Raw genomic sequence first — 18,515 nt, forward strand, 5'->3', positions numbered from 1 at the left:
TTTCCATTTTTTTCAAGCTGCAACACGGTTTATATTTCGTGATCGTTGTAGAGATGGGTCATCCAGTGGTTCCAGTATAGACTTGTTCACGAGCACTCGGAATGCCATCAGTGTGTCTCTGTAGAAGAAAGTATAATAGAACGTGAATTAATTAACACCCAGAATGGGCACAGTGCCAAACTCGTGGGAAATATAATACAGAGGGTTGTTTGCTCAGAAATAAAGTGTACTAACATTACAGACAAGCATTTCAAAATTGTTTAGGCAGGAAGGGAGACTCAGATGTTCGCTCCAAAAAGCTGATTATGGCGTCAGTTACATTTACATCATAGTTGTGAAATTTAATGAGTGTTTCGAAGAATACTAAAGCTACTTGTAGATTTGCAGACGTATCGCTTGGACGAAATTTTATGTTGAATTTATATGCTACATGTTACAGTAATAGCTTAAAAACAAAGAAAAAGAAGACGAAAATGTCGTGTCCTGAGATAACAGACAAGATGAATGTGCGATAGTTGGTACCATAAGTACCGTGGAACGTCACTGCGAGCAAACCAATTACGCTGCCCTCGAGAATCACCCTGCGTTTGAGTAATTGTGCGCGAGTAGAATTTGTCAGTCCAAGTTCTAAGTCAGTCTGAGTCTTGCTAAGGCGTGCTGCAGAACGTTCGTCGCGTCTTCAAGTCTTGAGACAAAAACAGTGGCCGATACATAGACAGTTAGTCTTCAGTAGAAACAGAAAAATGAATGGAATTAACGTGTATTGACAGAGACCAACTGCTCGCAGATTTAACTGAATACTGTTAGTTTGGAACTATTCTTCGAATAGACAGAAGATTAGTCTTCTTTCGACTTCATTTCAGCTAACATTATTCAGTTTGTTTTCATGGAAGTGTAATCAACGCAGCATACAAACCTTCATTCCACAACTCCTATAAACTGCGTTACCAATGTTGAATGATATGTTTTGCTATTGACTATTTTGTGTTGGTTTCATTGCGTGTGTGTTGTCCTAGATCCCTCGCATGCGTTCTACCAGCACACCTTTATTAGTCTATTTTAGTGACAGGAGAAGGTCATCAAAGTGGACGCCCCCAGTCCACAACAGAAATCAATGAAGATGTGGCATTGAAGGCACAATAGCTCTGTACCTGGAATAGAAAATGAAGAAACATCCGTTCAACAAACTTTTCCACATTACTAACAGGGTGCCTGGAGAACAAGATAAATAGACCCTGCCTCTGTGTCCTGGAAGACAAGATAAATAGAAACAGTAATGAATAAAGTTGTAAGTAGTACATGAACATCTACATCTATACTCTGCAAACCACAAAGAGGTGCATGGCAGAGGGTACATCCCATTGTACAAGCTATAAGGGCTTCCTCCCGTTCCATTCACGTATCGAGAGTGGTAAGAATGATTGCCTCAATGCCTCTGTGCGTGTAGTAATTATTCTGATCTTATCCTCACGATCCCTACGTGAGCGGTATGTAAGGGACAGTAGTATGTTACTAGAGTCATCATTTAAGGTTCTCGAAACTTTGTTAACAGACTTTCTCGGGATAGTTTACGTCTGTCTTCACAGAGTCTTCCAGTTAAATTCCTTCAACATCCCTGTGACGCGCGCCCGGCTAGCCGCTCGGTCTAACGCGCTGCTTCCATACCGGGAAGGCGTGTCGGTCCCTGGCACGAATCCGCCCGGCGGATTAGTGTCGAGATCCGGTGTGCCGATCAACTTGTGGATGATTTTTAAGGCTGTTTTCCATCTGCGGGCTGGTTTCCCTTATTTCGCCTCAGTTACACGATGTTGGCGATTGCTGCGCAAACACTGTTTCCACGTACGCGTACACCATCATTACTCTCTACCACTCAAACATTTGGGGTTACACTCGTCTGGTATGAGACGTTGACGGGGGGGGGTGTCCACTAGGGGCTGAACCACACAATAACCCCTGTGTTCGGTGTGGGGTGGCGGTGGGGTGGGTAGACTGCTGTGGCCTGTTGTGAGGTTGTGAACCACTGAGGGCTACGGGGCGACGAAGCCTCTCCATCGCTTCATACGCTATACACAATCCCTGCGACCCTCTCCCACAGGTTAAACAAACCTCATCTCTCCATTTGTGCTGCCCTTCTCTGTATTCTTTTAATATCCCCTCTTAGTCCTATTAGGTACAGGTCCCACACACTTGAGCAATATTCGGGAACCGGTCGCACGAGCCATTTGAAAGCAATCTCCTTTGTAGGCTGTTTGCACATCCCCAGTATTCTACCAATACACCGAAGTCTACCACCTGCTTTACCTACGACTGGACCAAGGTGGTCAATCCGTTTCATGTCCGTACAAAGTGTTACACGCAGTTGTTTGTATGAGTTGGCCAACTTTAACAGTGACTCATTGATATTTTAGTCGTAGGACATTACGTTTCCTCTTTTTGTGAAGCGCAAAATTTGACATTTCTTAACATTTAAAGCAAGTAGCCAGTCCTTGCACTGCTTTTAAATCTTATCAAGACTCGTTAAAACCCATGGGGTACTTCCCGTTGAGCTAGAATCATCAAATTCGACAAGAACCAAGATTTCACAGTAAAAGTAAAAGAAAATAATAGAAAATTGTTAAATTGTAAATATGTATATATTACGCTGACATCACGCACAAGATGTCAAGTGGATAAGTGTAAAATGAACACATTTTACGACGAAAGATTTTAAGACCTGAAGATGTCAGCATAGTCTGTTGAAACCGGTTTGCTTCCATAAAAATGTGTTTTCTGGTATCTTGGCAGTTGAATGGTTTTAACAGTTAAAAAAGTCCCCCTTACCTTGTCACAAAGTGAGAAAATTCTGGCAAAACCTATAGGGTACTTCCCGTTGATTTCGAATTATGATATTTGGCAATAAGTAAGATTTCACAGTACAAGCAAAGCAAATATTCTGAAGCTGTTAATTTTTGTTTAAGTCAAAGGAAAAAAAAAAAAATTAATATCTAACTGCAAACTTTAAAGTAAAAAATTTTCGAAGGTCTTGGAATCGGTTGGACCGCTATTTTGGCAGTATCAGTATCGGAAACAGATAACAATCTTCAGTATCCTCGATTCCTGGAATGTATAAACTGTCTATAAAGGGGTTGTGGGAGGAGGGGGGCGGGGACATTAATATAACCGACAAACTGCAGGGACAGATTCCTGGATGGAAATGGAGGAAGACAGATACCATGAACATGTCCGGAAATGCATCGTTGCATGTGTTGCTGGGTGTGTGATTGGGGCGGCATACTGTAAGCAGCTGAATCGTCCGGTACTCATTTCGGGAGTAAGCCGAGTTAGTGTTTGTGTACGTCCAAGCAGATAGAAACGGTGGAGAGGTAGCACGGCTGTACCAAGACAAGTATACCCACAGACACCAACCACGTCACACAAGATTTCTAGCCGTTTCTGAGCGTTTGTGTGATCATGGGTCCTTTCAGACAGACCGTGCTGATAGGCGGCAGACTGTGCGTACACCAGATTTGGAGGAATGGTTTGTACAGGATATTGAGACGAACCAAAGTATAAGCTCCAGGCAAGTGGCCTGCCGATATGCTGTAAGCCAAAGTCCGATTATGTGTATCTTGCATGACAGTCTCTACTATACCTATCATTTGCGATCCCATGGGGACCCTCTGAAGGCTGTACGATACACCAGTGCCCTGTGTTATTCTGAATTACGAAGCAAAGTTCCTTTGGACATGCATCCATATCCAGAGTAACAGGCACTGCGGTACTGCGGTGACTACAGCCGTTATGAAATACATTTAATGTATTCGCAGTTGTGAATATGGACTACCATCAGCTGTAGATTGGATTGATGACAATGAAAATTTGTGCCGGGCATGGACCCTTACCTGGATTTCCCAATTACCGCGTGCGGTCGCATTACCACTTGGCTATCGGTGCACGACTACTGGCTAGACCCAAACTTGCATATGTCGTCAACCATGGATCCACAACCTGTACCCGTACATCCTTTATGCACATTCCTGTAAAGGTCAGACATTTTACTTGAAAGTCGCCATAGTAATTCAGAATAACACAGGCAACATCGTATTTATCCACCGACACCGTGCAAGCGAGTTTCAAGTAAAATGTCTCACCTGTACGGTAATAACGGATGTACGAGTACAGGCTGCTCACGATAGGATGACAGATGGAAGTTTGGGTTTGGCCATGAGTCATGCATGGATAGGCAACTGGTAACGCGACCGCTCGCGATAAATAGGAAATCTGGGTTCGAGTCCCGATCAGGCACAAATTTTGATTGTCGTCTTTCCATTATACAGCTGATGGTTGTCCAGTCGCAACTGAAAACAGATTAAATGTATTGAACATCTATTGTGATGCGGATGCGATGCAGCTCTTCAATGTTCACCCTGTGTACATAATGAAGTTTGTGCACAACTGTCAGTGCGCGAGTCCTCCTTCTTCTTGAACACGTTGTAATCCCAGTACCACAGCACAGTTCTAAACGAGCCATAACAAAATGATTACAGTCCAAATCCACTTCACTAATGGGTTGTATACTATTTTGTTTTGGCTCTTCTGGCGGCGATCTTCGGTGGTGTGACTTGGAGATTTCCATGTGTACCAGAACTGCTGACATGGTACCTGCAGACAAACTAATAATTACATACTGGTTCGTAATGTTACTTGTGCTAGGTGCTAATTAAAGTAATGTACGTAGAGGTGCTCATTTTGTTTCGTTCGTTATCCAGCACTATGGGTTGTGCACTAACGAGATGCATTATGTACGTATCATTTTTTTTGTTGAACACTATCACACCACAAACACTGTACGTAATGGGCTGACCGGCATACAAATACATTTCACTATTGTCCGATTAAAATTACTTGGTAGTTGACGTCTCTCGCTTGCTGCTGCAGTGTTGCCACATTCACTGCCGGCTACTGCTCAGTTATGGGCGAGACATGAACACAGATTAATTGTTTTGTAAATAAAACCGTCTTTTCATGCTCCCACTTAATTTATTTATGCCAGACGTGTTTCGCCTTTTTCTTATTACGATTTGCTGATCTGCATTTCCTCCCATCTGGTCATGAGGTCGCACTTCCACTTTATTACTGACATATAAGCACAACTTTGCGTTCTGACCTTCACAGAGTTCGCCATGTTTCTCCTTCTTTTTTGTGGTGTACTATTGTTCTTTTGCCACTCGATGTAACTATTTCGTCGGACACTGCTTATAACAACGTAAATATAGCAACTCAGTTACAGGTTTCCTCCTCTTTGGCGTGTTTACCTACTTGTTGCCAACCTATCGAAGTATATGTTCAAGAATAACTTTTATTCATGATGTTTATACCGTGTGTATGAGAGAGAGAGAGAGAGAGAGAGAGAGAGAGAGAGAGAGAGAGAGAGAGAACTAAAGAGGTTTCCTTTTTTTATTGGGGGAGGTTGGTGGCTTGAATTGTATGGTGTTGAATACGAATGTATGAATGTACTAGCTGTTAGCGACTGGTGAAAGCTTTAGTGACAGCTGATTTGATTTTTCGTTTCAGTATTCTGTGGAGGGGTTCATGGTTAAGTGAGTGTAAAGACGGTATTTTTATGTATTGGATGGTATTATTATATTAATCCTCTTTGGGAGCGTTATTCTATTACTTTATCTACTCGTGTAAATAATGAATTGCTTGGCATGTGTACTTGATCATCCAACAGGGTTTTTCTTTCTGCTTTGGTTTTCTGTATGTGGTAATTTTCTTGCAACGTGAGGAGGTATTTATTTATTGTTGATTCTAATTATTTTCATGTCAGATTCTCTAGTGGTTGGTTTGTGGTCATGTTCTTTTAGGTATTCTGCAAATGTGGTGTGATTTGTCCCATATTACCAGACTCTCACGTGTTCTTTGTATCAAATGTTCTACCTGTATGTCCTATGTATCTGCTTTCACAAGTATTACACTGTAGTTGATATAGCCGACTGGAGTGGCCGAGCGGTTCTAGGCACTGCAGTCTGGAACCACGCGACCGCTCCGGTCGCAGGTTCGAATCCTGCCTCGGCCATGGATGTGTGTGATGTCCTTAGGTTAGTTAGGTTTAACTAGTTCTAAGTTCTAGGGGACTGATGACCTCAGAAGTTAAGTCCCGTAGTGCTCAGAGCCATTTTTTTGTAGTTGATATATACCTGCTTTCTGGTACACGTCTCTGTTGTTCGTCCGTTCTGGGGCGTATTTTTGTATAGAATTGTCTGTTATGTATGCTATAATTATTCCCTCTCTTTTGAAAATGTTGGTGATTTTATGAGTGAGTTTGTGTTTGTATGTCATTGTATACCATCTTGTGTTTTCTTTTATCTTTTTCTAATTAACTGTATTGTTATAGATCCCACTGATTTTGCCTTAGAAGAAGAAAACGGCTAAACGCGTCTGGGATAAATAAATTAAGTGGCAGCAGGAAATTGCGGTTTTACTCACAAAACAAGTATTCCTATGCTTGTTGCGGAGGATGGCCACGCAAACAAACTTGTTATAAACACGGAGAGTCACTTCACAAAAGCTGTTAATGTGTAACGCGGAGCAATGTTGGAAGCGGCCGCAGCGAGGTAAAAGGGAAATGCTCTGTCGACAGTCGCAGTAGTCGCATGACAAGAGCACAAAGTGTGGATAAACTAACTGTTATACTTCCTAACAATGGCCACTTTCAAACGATAATGGTGAAATACTGACCTCTGAAGTGGAACTCGAAGCCACAACAATTCATGTCTGTGGACAACCCTTACTGGCGAAAACATAACTAAAACAAAATCGCTGGATGACGTAATATTTCGCCCGCTCGACTACTCAAGGGTAAGTGACCAATGAAAAAACTGCGACAGATGACGGCGTTTTACGTAACCACAACTTCCTGATGTGCAATATACCCGAAAAAGAAAAGCGATCAAAAATCTGGAGCAGAACTAAAATCACGATAGAATTATTCACAGCGTTTGAGGCTAACCTCTACGAGCAAACTCATGACAGAAAAGTTTCACAGTATGTTTGTTTGCATAGCCATCTTACTCAGTAAACTTTAGTTTTTCCGGTGAAAGCAAACTGTAATTTCTAGCTGTCACTGTTTACCTGAAACGGTCCTCACATTGCAAACACGGGATGCGTCATTGACAACCGATGAGCAGTTGTGGTTGTCACTTGTTGCAGATTATAGGCAAGCAGATTAAAAACAAGCAAGGCAGGAAGATAAATAAGAGCAAATATAAAAGTCGATACGCTGATGAATAGCACGCAGCGCAGTATTAGGAATAAAAGAAATCTGCTAATTAAATAAAAATGATAATCAGAGTCTTAGTTTCACTGCATTTGAAAATATTCGGACCTTCGATATTCTGCACGACAGTTTTTGTACACTGGCCATTAGACTATCCTCCTACCGTACCAGACGAAGTTGCATTAATGACTGTGGTGTCCCAGTCGCAACGATGAACTGACTGACTTCAAAAATTTGGCTTCACGCAATATCGTGAGAAGCTTATCCACATATCAAGAAAAGTTTGGCATCATCTCGGTTCCGAGAGTTCCGGAAACTGTACAGAAAATTGGAATAGAGATCAACATAAACAACATCTCCGCCCTTTGTATTGCTTATGAAAGCCAAAAATAGTATGTTGTACAACCATACAGCGAGACCTTCAGAGGCAGTAGCACGTCCTCTTGCACTGATGCATGCCTGTATTCGTCGTGGCGTACTATCTACAAGTTCATCAAGGCAATATTGGTCCAGATTGTCCCACAGCGGCGATTCGGCGTAGAGGCCTCAGAGTGGTTGGTGGGTCACGTCGTCCATAAACAGCTCTTTTCGATTTATCCCAGTCATGTTGGATAGGGTTCATGTCTGGAGATCATGCTGGCCACTCTACTCGAGCGATGTGGTTATCCTGAATAAAATCATTTACAAGATGTGCACGATTGGGGCGCAAATTGTCGTCCATGAAGACGAATGCCTCGCCAATATGCTGCCGACATGGTTGCTCTGTCGGTCGGAGGATGGCATTCACGGATCGTATAGTCGTTACGGCGCCTTCCATGACTACCAGCGGCGTACTTCGGCCCCACATAATGCCACCCTAAAATAGCAGGGAACCTCCGCCTTGCTGCACTCGCTGGACAAAGAAGGCCTTCACCCTGACCGGGTTGCCTCCAAACACGTCTCCGGCGATTGTGTGGCTGAAAGCATATACGACACTCATCGGTGAAGAGAACGTGATGCCTATCCTGAGTGGTCCATTCGGCATGTTGGTCTCACTCTCAAATAGTGGATGACTAAAGTATGGATATTGTAGTATCACGTGGAAAGAATATGATATTTCATTGTATTGTCTGAGTTGCGACGCGTGTCCGGAAGGTACCTCCTTCCTGATGGAAATGACTGGAAACGATTGACTGTCGGACCCCCTCCGTCTAATAGTTCATGCATAGTTCTTTACAACTTTGGGCGGGGTTAGTGACAACTCTGAACACTTCTATCTTTAAGAGTTCTCGGAACTGGTGTGTACAATGCAAGCAGCCGTCTGTGTTTATAGTAATTGCATAAATGGCGCAGAAACACGTCTTGCGCCTAAGCATCCAGTAGTGTCTGGTTAGTGCTGTATATGAACCGTGTGGGTCTCGTTAGCATCGCTTTGTGTGTGTGTGTGTGTGTGTGTGTGTGTGTGTGTGTGTGTGGTTGTCATGTGTAATGAAATACGAAATGAAAGGGACAGACCCAGAATTCGGATCCAAACATATTAAGAAAGAATGCCGGGCAAAGAATTGAGAGTGGCAGACCCAGAATTCGGATCCAAACATATTAAGGAAGAATGCCGGGCAAAGAATTGCGAGTGAATTAATTGTTGTAGCAGCTTGAAAACGGCGAACTGTTCCGGCGTACGGTGAGCGCTCTGGTTGGAGGATACCAGCTATAGCGCATGAAATGAAAACAACCAAGTAATTTTTTTCGGTACATATGGCAATTTATCATATTTTTGCTCTCCATTTGAATTCAAGAAGTGATGAACCACCACTGAAGTAGACATCGCTTACTGCACCAGGCGGCACAACGTCCACTCTGCGCAAAGTGGAAGATTCCTTTGGACAGGTCTGAGATAAAAAGGAGCAGGTAACGGCCACCCGAGGAAAAATAGTGCCTCTGCTCGCAGCAATAAAGGAGAGACGGCGGCAGCAACAACTGTTCTGGGGCAGGGCTGGCTTTGCTGCGCCTTGTCTACAAGAGCATCAGCTGCTGTTAACAGGCGCGCCTTGCGATGCAAATGTGCTCCGAGGAACAGGTGCGCGTAACGCGGCGCGCGCTCCGCCGTGCTAAGCTGCCTCGCAGCATTCCTGGCCGCTCTCGAACTCGCCGCTGCGTTCCAGCGACCATCAGTCCAGAGTCTGAGCACACAAGAAACGACAACTTACGCCTGCCAATGGATCGTGGATTTTCCTAGCTTTTCGTATCTTTACGAAAATCAAGGAGGCTCTCTGTCTCTCTGTCTCCGTGTTAACTGTCTGTTTATGCTTGTGCTTTCAAAGTAACATTCTGTAGATTGCTTGATGTTCTCTTCTTAACAGCCTCGATAAATTACGAGCCTTGATTTGGAAACAGTGTGCCGTGCGAGGTCGCGAAATGGTTAATACACGCACATCCAGTCGTATGGACGATGGTTAAAATCCTAGTACACCCACCCAGAATGAGATTTTTCTAGATATCATACCTTGTATAAAGTAGATTTATCTGGAAATCATCAAGACCGATATTTTTCCCAGTCACTGCCTAACCGAGAATATACCATACCTGCAACGATCTTCTTATCGACAGGGCATTATATCTTAAACTTAGTAAATCTGGACGACAAATGCTATTTAGGACAAGCATTTATACCGATGATGCCGAATAAATTTCGCTCCCATGTTCTTGTTGTTGTCTTCGGTCTGAGGCCCGATTTCGTACAGCTATTTCATTTCTGCATAACTATTGAAACCTACGTCTATTTCATCCTGCTTGCAGTAGTGAACCTTTGGTCTCCTTCCACAATTTTTGCTCAGATTACTTCCCTCCATTACGAAACTCGTATCCTCAGAATGTGTCCTGCCAAGGATTTTCTTCTTTTAGTCAATTTGTGCTATAAATTTCTTTTCTTCCAAATTATAATCAGTACCTCTTCATTAGTTATTGGATGTGTGCATCCAATCATCTGTCGCACTATGTTTCAAAAGTTTCTATTCTCTTCTTGTTTTAAAAACATGTCATCCTACTCTCACTTTCGTAGAGAGCTACACTCCATACAAGTACCTTCTGAAAATACTGCTTAATACTTCAATTTATACTCTATATTCAATTTTTTTCTGCTTCAGCCATCGTCATCTAATCTAGTATTCCTATAGAGGAAAAACCATCTGCTATTCTCGAAATCTGATTTCCTAATGTAATACCGACAATACCAATTTGTTTAATTCGAGTTAACTGAGTTAACTGTACTTTAAATTTCTTGCTGTTTATTTTATAACCTCTTTTCAAGGAGTAATGAGCTCTGTTCAACTGCTCTTCCTAGTCCGTAGATGTTTCTGACAGAAAAAGTTATTTTGTCCCTGAACTTTAATTCCTTATAGAAATTTCTCCTTCGCTTCTGGCTTTCTCAGTGCACTAATTGAATATCATCGGAGACAGGTAACAACCTGTCTCATTCCCTTCTCAACAGCTGTTTCCCTTTCATGTCTTTCGACTCATGGTTACAGTCTGATCTCTGTACAAGTTGCATATAGCTTTTCGTACACCGTTCTTTACCCCTGATAGCTTGAGAATTTCAAACAGTTATCCAGTCAACACTGTCACAAGCTTCCTCTAAATCTATAGATGCTATAAACGTAGGTTTTCCTTTCTACAGTCCAAACAGCTACTTACATAGCCCCCATGCTCCCCACAAAAAATTTTACAAATTATTTTGGGCAGTGGCCAATAGAGATTAGAAAATTTTTTTCATAATTACAATAACAAAGATATCAAATGCATACACTTATTGATACACTGTTGGTGAAAAGCAAAAATTGTTCTCATAAAGACAGTCCTGATCATTCATCACAGTAGTAATTACATTGCACAAAGCCTGATCAGTAAAAGAAAATGCACACAGAAGTAGTGGATTTCCATGCAGTCTTGAAGAAGTAGTGTTGTCCTTCCAACGGAAAGATAGTGCTGACTCTTGACATGCTGACAGGTAATGGGCCACAACAGGGCAAATCCACAGCAGAGGCAGTCGAAGTTTTGAAGAATATTGGTAGGTAGGCCATCACAGAGCAGACCCACTGTAGTCCTGGTAGAGATTATTGATGGGCCACCAGAGCAGCAGACACACTGTAGTCCTTGTAGAAATAATGGTATTGGTGGGCCATCAAAGGTGTAGATCCACTGTAGTCCTTGTAGAGATGGCCAGCAGCCATCTGTTCTGACTGTGCAGGCACACAATCACCATGGAAGATTCTTGCAGATAATATAACAAGTCCATGAACCACCACTTGTGCCATCACAAAACTTTTTGGAATGTCCTTAGAACCAGCAATGCTGTTAACCAGTCCCTTGCTGGATTATCAACACACGTGCGAGCACTAACAGTCCCTTTCTTTTGACATATTGTGTATATACTATGACCAACAGAAATGTGTGCAGTGAAATGAAAATGCTTAATCTGAAGAACTGGTGTCTATAAAATTACAAATTTACGACATGAGAATGCAATTACAAAAGTACAAAATACATCATTAAAGAACATAATTATACAGGTAAAATTTGTAGTAATACAGGCTTTACAAAAGAACAGAAATAAACATCTACATCAGTGTTACAGGAAGTATGACGTAAGTAAATAAATAAAACAATAAGAATAGTTTTCGAAACATTAATTTCACTCATGAGCATTAAAACAGAACAGAATAAATCATGTCTAAACATCTGACGGAGACGCCTGTTGCTCGGTAGATAGGCGATGTCAAACATTGACTACGTTTTAAGGTCCAGAGATATAACACTAGCAACAAAGATCCGTATTGTGAGGGCTATGGTCTTTCCCGTTGTGATGTATGGATGTGACACCTGGACCATTAGAAAGGCTGAAAGGCGAAGAATTGACTCCTTCAAATTGTGGTGTTGGAGGAAACTTCTTAGAGTTCCATGGACTGCAAAGAGAACCAACAGATCAATACTGGAGCAAATAAAACCAGATTTCTCCCTGGAAGGTCTAATGTTAAAACAAAAGCTGACCTTCTCTGGACACACAATGCGAAGGCATGCCTCGCTGGAAAAAACATTAATGCTGGGGAAGATTGAAGGAACTAGAAGAAGAGGACGTCAGAGGATGAGATGGATCGATGGCATCACAGAAGCAATGTGTTCCAACCTGGAAAGTCTACGGGAGAAAGTGCAAGACAGGAAAAAGTGGCGTGATTTGGTTCATGGGGTCACGAAGAGTCGGAACCGACTAAACGAATACAGAGAGTGTGAGAGAGAAACATCTTTACAAAGTCAATCACATACGTATATTTATAATGTGTATAAATGCAAAATATATTTGAGGATAACAGTATACCTCATCATAGTGAATGTGGCTTAGAAAAATTCTACCACATAACTCTTTATTAGACGCGCTGTTCACATCCAAATGCCCAACGCTACAATAGGAAATATTCCAACAATGCAAATCAGCCACACACTGCACACAGCACAGTCAGTGATTTTCATACAGAGCGCTACGTGGCGTTACCAACATAAAAACCTAAACAGTCTACTTACAACACGAAACATCATCGGTATGGCTTTCGGACCCGAAGGCGGACTCTTGTGCCCTTGATGACTGCACTACACAAAGCTGTACGTCTTGCCTGGGCCCGTGACACCGATACTGGAATGCTGATGATTGGAAATATGTTGACTGGTCGGACGAGTCTCGTTTCAAATTATATCGAGCGGATGGACGTGTACGGGTATGGAGACAACCTCATGAATCCATGGGTCCTGCATATCAGCAGGGGACTATTCAAGTTTGTGGAGGCTCCGTAATGGTGTGGGCGTGTGCAGCTGGAGTGATATGGGACCCCTGATACGTCTAGATATGACTCTGACAGGTGAGATGTACGAAAGCATCCTTTCTTATCACCTGCATCGATTCATTGTGCATTCCGGTGGAATTGGGCAATTCTAGCAGGACAATGAGACACTCCATTCATGTCCATTATGCATTTAGACGGACGTGGGCAATTCTAGCAGGACAATGAGACACGTCACATGTCCAGAAATGCTACACAGTGGCTCCAGGAGCACGCTCCTGAGTTTAAACACTTCCGCTGGTCATCTAACTTCTCAGACATGAACATTATTGAGCATATCTGGCATGCCTTGCAACGTGCTGCTCAAAAGAGATCTCCATCTCCTCGTACTCTCACGGATTTGTGGACAGCCCTGCAGCGTACATGGTGCCAATTCCCTCCAGCTCTACTTCAGACTTAGTCGAGTCCATGCCACGTCATGTTGCGGCACTACTGCGTGCTCGCGCCGGCCCTTCACGATATTAGGCAGGTATACCAGTTTCTTTGGCACTTCAGTGCTATACAGGGTGGTCCACTGATCGAGACCGGGCCAAATATCTCGCGAAATAAGCGTCAAACGAAAAAACTACAAAGAACGAAACTTATCTAATTTGAAGAGGGCAACAAGATGGCGCTATGGTTGGCCCACTAGATCTCGCTGCCATAGGTCAAACGGATATCAACTGCGTTTTTTATTACATATTCGTGTAGTACGTAAGGAAATAGGAATGTTTTAGTTGGACCACTTTTTTCGCTTTGTGATAGATGGCGCTGTAATAGTCGCAAACATATGGCTCGCAATTTTAGACGACCATTTTGTAACAGGTAGGTTTTTAAATTAAAATACAGAACGTAGGTACGTTTGAACATTTTATTTCGGTTGTTCCAATGTGATACATGGACCTTTGTGAACTTATCATTTCTGAGAACGCATGCTGTTACAGCGTGATGACCTGTAAATACCAAAATTAATGCAATAAATGCTCAATGCATTTGGCAATACGTGTAACGACATTACTCGCAACAGCGAGTAGTTCGGTTTCCATAATGTTCGCAACATGCATTAACAGTGCGCTGAAGCATGTTGTCAGGCATTCTCGGTGGATCACGATAGCAAATATCCTTCAACTTTCCCCACAGAAAGAATTCTGGGGACGTCAGATCCGGTGAACGTGCGGGCCAATCCACCTGTCATGAAATATGCTATTCAATACCGCTTCAAGCGCACGGGAGCTATGTACCGGACATCCATCATGTTGGAAGTACATTGCCATTCTGTCATGCAGTGAAACATCTTGTAGTAACATCGGAAAAACATTACGTAGGAATCAGCATACATTGCACCATTTAGATTGCCATAGATAAAATGGGGGCCAATTATCCGTCCTCCCATAATGCCCCACCATACATTAACCCGCCAAGGTCGCTGATGTTGCACTTGTTGCAGCCATCGTGGATTTTCCGTTGCCCAATAGTGCATATTATGCCGGTTTACGTTACCGCTGTTGGTGAATGACGCTTCGTCACTAAATAGAACGCGTGCAAAAAATCTGTCATCATCCCGTAATTTCTGTTGTGCCCTGTGGCAGAACTGTACACAACGTTCAAAGTCGTCGCCATGCAATTCCTGGTGCATAGAAATATGGTATGGGTGCAATCGATGTTGATGTTGCATTCTCACCACCGACGTTTTTGAGATTCACGATTCTCGCGCAATTTGTCTGCTACTGATGTGCGGATTAGCCGCGACAGGAGCTAAAACACCTACTTGGGCATCATCATTTGTTGTAGGTCGTCGTTGACGTTTCACATGTGGCTGAACACTTCCTGTTTCCTTAAATAACGTAACTGTGCGGCGAACGGTCCGGACACTTGGATGATGTCGTCCAGGATACCGAGCAACATACATAGCACACGCCCGTTGAGCATTTTGATCACAATAGCCATACATCAACACGATATCGATCTTCTCCGCAGTTGGTAAATGGTCCATTTTAACAAGGGTAATGTATCACGAAGCAAATACCGTCCGCACTGGCGGAATGTTACGTGATACCACGTACTTATACGTTTGTGACTATTACAGCGCCATCTATCACAAAGCGATTAAAGTGGTCCAACTAATACATTCATATTTAATTACGTACTTCACGAATATGTAGTAAAAATGGGTGTTCCCATTTAAAGAAACGCAGTTGATATCCGTTTGACCTATGGCAGCGCCACCTAGCTGGCCAAACATAGCGCCATCTGGTATCCCCCTTCGAGCTAGACGAGTTTCGTTGTCTGTAGTTTTTTCGTTTGATGCTTATTTCGTGAGATATTTGGCCTGGTCACTATCAATAGAATACCCTGTGTACACTATTGTAACACAGTGCCAAAGCTCAGGGGGATTGAATAACCACTGAGCAACTGTTGCCTGTAGGACATCAACCAATAAACTAAGACCGACCGTCAGCTTCGGAAGCCGAGTTAAAGGAAACAAGCGATTTCCCTGAGATGGGCTGCTGGGATTTTCACTGCTTTGAGACGGCTGTTACACACGTTACGTTGCCTGACACTATCTTAGTGATGAATCCAATTGCGAGGAACCGTTCAAGCTTCCACAAGGACTTACTTGAAACGGAAAATGCTATCTTGGAGAAAATTACTAACTTCTTAATGAAATGGGGTAAAGGTCGGCAAAAAATTGTGGAAGAAATCTTTTATGCGTACATGTAACCACTCTAGCGGCAGTAACGGAAACAGGCATTTCAATGTCATCTCATCGTCCCACAGCATTACCGGTTAGTGATAATTTCAAATGATAGTAAAACTTCCGAGAAAAATGTAAGACGTTCTTGTTTTTAGTCTTGAATGTGATGGAGGGCTTTCCAAAAGCAAATTCTTACCAGCTGCTGCAAAAGGAAACGGAACCACTGACATATCTGGACTGAAAATAATATGTGACCATTCTGAATGTCTATAGATCAATGTGATACATATTTTATAGAGAAAACATAATAGTATACCGAGATAAAAAATTAAATACCGTAAGAGGTGTGAAACTGTTCCAGGTGTGTAACGACAAATGTCGTCGCTGATGACTTTGCGTTCTGTTGGACCTTGTAGAAAGTATCATCGGGAAAGTTGTAAAGAAAGATAAGAAATTAATATTGGTGATATCTGAGACATCATTATTGTACCGTGTCACATATGAACACATTTTATTTCTCAGAGAGTCCGTGCGCGAGAGCGTGCGAGTAATTGTACGCCTCCTCCAGGATTTTATTGCTAATCGTTTGCCTTAAGTTTTTAACTTGCAGCCCTTACTAACTTTTCGTCACTGCACAGATCACCCAAACTGCCGCTATACGCTGTACAAAAGTAAGTGCAGGTGCTTTCAGGCCAATATTTCCGTTAAAGTCGTGCAAAACACATTTTTGTGTGCGGTTTTGTGAAACCACATGTTTTATCGAAGTATACAACAAGACTATTGTCCTCAGAATGCAGTACGTCCGTTTTGCACAAAACTTCATTCTTGCTGCCGCTATGTCTCTTTAATTCCATTAAAAATTCCCCAATCAAAAACCAAATGAGTGGGGAAGATAAAGAACGGAGGTTTCTGGGCCAGAGTAATTAATTTTTTTACGGAGATCGCTCCGTACTTTTCCGGCTGTCGTATACTGTCCTTTCTCGCAGTATCGAAGTGCAGTACTAAGCACTAACGTTTGTCAAAATAGTCAGATTCCGTTTACTTCCGTTTTCATTTAAATCCTTTTCTTGAAGAATCAAAACACGTCCTCACATCTGGAGATTCCACAGATGTTACTGCACTAGTAGCAGGGTGTACAGTTGATTCGGAAATACCACTAGGTTTTGTTATGAACTTGAGTGATTTTTATTTTATTCCTAGCTTCTTCACTTTTGAACAGGTCAGTTAAAAGATCTTAAGTAAGTTCGACACGTCAATTTTACGAGGGTTGACTGAAAAGTAATGCTTCCACCTTCGTAACTCTTCATCAGTTGGCAGCTTTGGTATGTGGCAGGTACTGGCTTGTTCCGTAGCCTCTTCTCTACAGCTCCAGTTGGCGGGAAGCCTTAGCATTGAACGGTGTAAAGTACGGAACCCTGTGCAGACGTTCGGTCAATGCGATTTAAGCAACGTGCAGTCATCGACTTCATGACAGCAGAAGGTGTCACCCCAAAGGAGATTCATCAGATAATGAAAGCAGATTATGGTGATTGTATTGATGTGAGTACTGTGCGTCGTTGGGCGAGTGAATTTAAAGATGTTGAGGTGGGACTATCTGACATGCGTGACAAACCAAGACTGGGGAGTCTTGTGACAGCAACCAGAGAGTTTCACAAGCAAAATGTTGACAGATTGGTTCAGGACAGTCGTCGCATCACTCAAAGAGAAATTACAAGTACAATCGGCATTTCACAAGAACGTGTGGGTCACATTTTTGCTTTGATTGGCTATCGGAAGATCTGTGCACGATGGGTACCCCGGATGCTGACTCCTGAAATGAAACCTTAGAGGTTTGAAATTTACCAGGAACTCCTCTCGGGTTACGAGAATGAAAGTGACACCTTTCTCCATTCAATTTTGACAGTAGACGAAACGTGGGTACACCATTACGACCCGGAGCCGAAACGTCAGTCTATGGAATATCGACACGAAGGCTCACCCCAGAAAAAGGAATTCAAGACGCAGCCCTCAGCTGGAAAAATCATGGCCACAGTGTTATGGGACGCGGATGGTGTTATCCATGTTGATTTCCTTGATCGTGGAACAACAATAAATTCAGAGCGTTTAATCACAATGCTGCGAACTCTGAAGCGACGGCTAACAAGGGTCCGAAACGAACAGGGAAACGTTTTCCTGCAGCATGACAATGCTAAACCACACATTTCACGTGCCACCACAGCAGAGACTGAATCTCACCACCGTACGGCATCTTCGATATAGTCCAGATTTAGCACCGTCTGACTTCCATCTGTTCCCGGTAATGCAAGACGATCTGCGGGGACATCATTGCGCTTCTGATGAAGACGTTGACAGAACTGTGAGACTGTGGATCCGAAAACAGAGTGTCGACTTCTTCCGCGACGGCTTCAGAAAACTTGTTTATCGTTGGCAGTAATATATCCAATTGGCTGGTGATTATGTGGAAAAGTGAATATTGGTAATTGAAGATCACGTTCTAAGGATTATTTCTGTGTTTGATTTATTAAAATACTCCCATCCAAACCCAATTAACGAAGGTGAAGGCATTACTTTTCATTCAACCTTCATAGATCGTTTTCTAATCTTCTTTCGTCCTTTAAGCACACCGACCGGAGCAGCACTAGACGCAGACTTGTTCTTGCGTCTCATTCACTGCCAAACGCACGTCAGTGCATCGTTCCGCTGAAGACTGAAACCACAC

This window comes from Schistocerca americana, chromosome 5 (genome assembly GCF_021461395.2).
Source record: "Schistocerca americana isolate TAMUIC-IGC-003095 chromosome 5, iqSchAmer2.1, whole genome shotgun sequence".
NCBI classification, from domain to species: Eukaryota; Metazoa; Arthropoda; class Insecta; order Orthoptera; family Acrididae; genus Schistocerca; species Schistocerca americana.